A 2,958-nucleotide genomic window follows, 5' to 3' on the forward strand; every position below is an offset into this window, starting at 1 on the left:
TCAAAATAAATCTTAAAAAAAACCAAAACAGCAAATTTTAACATACCATCTACCTAAGAAATGAACTTACAGGAAATAGCAAAAACCCCAACCTACAGCTTGTAAACACTATCTCTGAGAATTCAGTGAATTGTGGACTTTGATTAAGAAGGATGCTGAAAGCCAAAGCTCACTTGTCCAGCTTGGGAGCAATGTGAAAGCATCGAGAAGTTATGGGATCTTGAGAGACTGAGATGAGACCCCTCTACTTGAATTGACAAAGACTGGATATAGGTGGGCTGTGAGTGAACTGGGAGTCCAGTTGCAAGTGACAAAATGCTAGGGGAGGTAGGTCTGATGAAGTGATTGCATAACTCTGCTTTATTTATCATTTTTGCCCCAAAGTCTAAATCAAAACAAGGGAGGCCAGAAGTAAAGGAAAAACACCAATTGCTTCTGCAGCAAATGCTTATAAACCAAGATGAATAAATACTGAATAAAAGACTTGTGAGCTCACAGGCTCCATTTCGGTGCATGTTGATCTCTCATATTGCTTCTGAGCTCTCTAAGGAGAGATGTGCTTCCAAAGCCAGAGACACAAGCAGATAACACCCTTCAGAATTACACTAATATTCTAGTTTAAGTATGTCCCAAATATTGCATGGCACATATTTGTAATATTAAAAATATATTCGTTGTCTATTTAAAATTCAAGTTTAACTGGAAGTCTTATATTTTCATTTGCTAAATCCTGGCAATCAAATCCCACCCACAGATAAGAAAGAAGGAGGAAGGTCAAATGGGCCTTTCTGCATGGACAGTATGAAAACATGCAGGAAATTCACATAACAAGCAACACAAGTGAAAGATGTACTTCAGATGCATTACCGCCAAGAAATCAAAGGCAAGTTTATACCAGCATCTTTATAATCTCAAAGAAAGTAAAGGAATATGGTCTATCGGAAGAAATAGCTCAAATTTATAAATAAAATGGGAGAAGAAAAGTGATTTGGCAAAACTAAGAAAAAGAACCGAAGACATAATAATAAACCTAGTTCAAAATAAAAACAGTGAGAAGTAAAATCCATCCTGCTTAGAAAGAGTCAACAATGTGGAGAAGAGGCCTAAGAAACTAAAGAAAGGTCCAAAAGAAAAGGCAAATGAATAAAGCGCCGAAGGAAGAAAAGTGAAGGAAATCCAATTAATCATCAGCATCATAGTGATGGTGAAGATAATAATTGTACCAAAAAGAGAGCACAGTAAACAAATTAATAGAAAAACATTCTCCAATTAACAAAGTCTCAGTCATTTTTGGCACTAAGGCCTCAGCATTCATGATGAACGTAATTCGGATTATTCGTGACCGATGGACACACACACTTGTGCCTGTGGGATTTGTGCTTGGATGTTATTTAGCCAGAAAGAATGATGAAAAGCTAACTGCCTTCTGGAACAAGAATATGTCTAAAAGGGAACTGAGACCAAAGGAAGAAGCCACCTGGACTTAAAGGCTGTGACTGAATTACAAAATGTTCACATTTTAAACATTAGGAGAGAAATAAAAACACATTATTTAATTTGAAGGGACTCTTTTTATGCTAAAGTAATCTTCCACTTTTCAAGTAATAGGCACACTTAGCTTAAAAATAAATAATTGAGTAAAAAAAAAAATTGAGTAAAAAAAACACAAAAAAACAAAGTCTCAAATCTATAAATCAGTACAACAAAATGTACTCTGGAAAAAGATTATAAAAATAATCAACATGAAGACATAGCCTGATGAAATTCAAGGGTAAGAAAAGAACCCTACAGGCATTCAGTAGTGACAGCAAATCATCTACAAATAGGAGAGACCCAACTGCCAGGAGACAGCAGAATAATGTTTCCAGGGTTTTGGTGGGAAAAAATAAAATGTAATCCAATAATATTCTACCACTTAAAACGTTTATGTATCGAACTTGCTTGATTCTGAAAATAGTAGCTTCAAGGCTTAAATTTCAGTCATCAAGAAAGGAATTAAACAAGCCATGGCAGGAAATTCTAATGGTGAACACTGAATCCATTTAAATATAGAACATGAAACAACTGATTCCTCATCTGTAAAATAATGATCACCGAAACAATCTTTAATGTTTCTTCTGGTTCTAAATCTTTCCAATTTCATTGATTAGAGGCTTACGATTCTTGTATCTCAGCTTTTAAAACACAGTGTCATTATTCATTAATTCTTTTAGCGCTGAATCACATTTTAACAAATATATTCTCAACACGAGGCATTGTGCTTGCCATTTGGGATGAAAGAAAACAAAATGGTGATTAAGAAACTCATCAGGGCTTCACAGATGCACACTAACTTTGGAGACAGACATAGTTATTTGCATTTAGACCATTATAATAAATACCACAAATACCTGGAGCAATTATTATAGACCAGCTTTTCTTGGGATCGCGGGAGAGAACCTTTACGTTGGAGTTTGGAGCAGGAGGAATTTTCCGAATAAATGAAACAGTACATCCATAGGCAAAAAGGTAAGAAAGAGCACTGCACACTCAGGAAATTTTTGTCAAAATATGTGGCTAGAACGTAGAATGTAAACTTAGTAATGACAGACAAAATTGGTGAAATAGGTCACCAATAATGATAGTGTCAGATTGCAAAGGGCCTATTTCATCATGTTAAATGGGGTATCTAGGGGAAACAGTTTCTAGATAACTATCTAGAACCATTAATGCTAAACATCAAGTAGAAGATGGAAAGTCAGAAGCATCCCTGCTAAATGTAGCATTGCTTCCATGGGGAAATACAATCAGTTTTCTAAAGATTACATAATTTTGGGGCGGAGCAAGATGGCGGAGGAGTAGGAGACCTGGATTTCGTCTCCTCTCAGGAATTCAGCTGGATAGGGATCAAACCATTCTGAACACCTACAAACTCAACAGGAGATCGAAGAAAGGAATAGCAACAACTCTCTGAACAGA

At 35.9% G+C, this 2,958-nt stretch overlaps 1 pseudogene; it reads left to right on the forward strand.

Annotated features, from left to right (window-relative positions):
* Positions 1-1,313: 1,313 nt before the first annotated feature.
* LOC115938737 (NADH dehydrogenase [ubiquinone] 1 beta subcomplex subunit 1 pseudogene) lies at positions 1,314-1,487 on the forward strand (annotated as a pseudogene).
* Positions 1,488-2,958: the final 1,471 nt, after the last annotated feature.

Source organism: Leptonychotes weddellii, chromosome X, assembly GCF_054177405.1.
Source record: "Leptonychotes weddellii isolate Sample4059 chromosome X, ASM5417740v2, whole genome shotgun sequence".
NCBI lineage: Eukaryota > Metazoa > Chordata > Mammalia > Carnivora > Phocidae > Leptonychotes > Leptonychotes weddellii.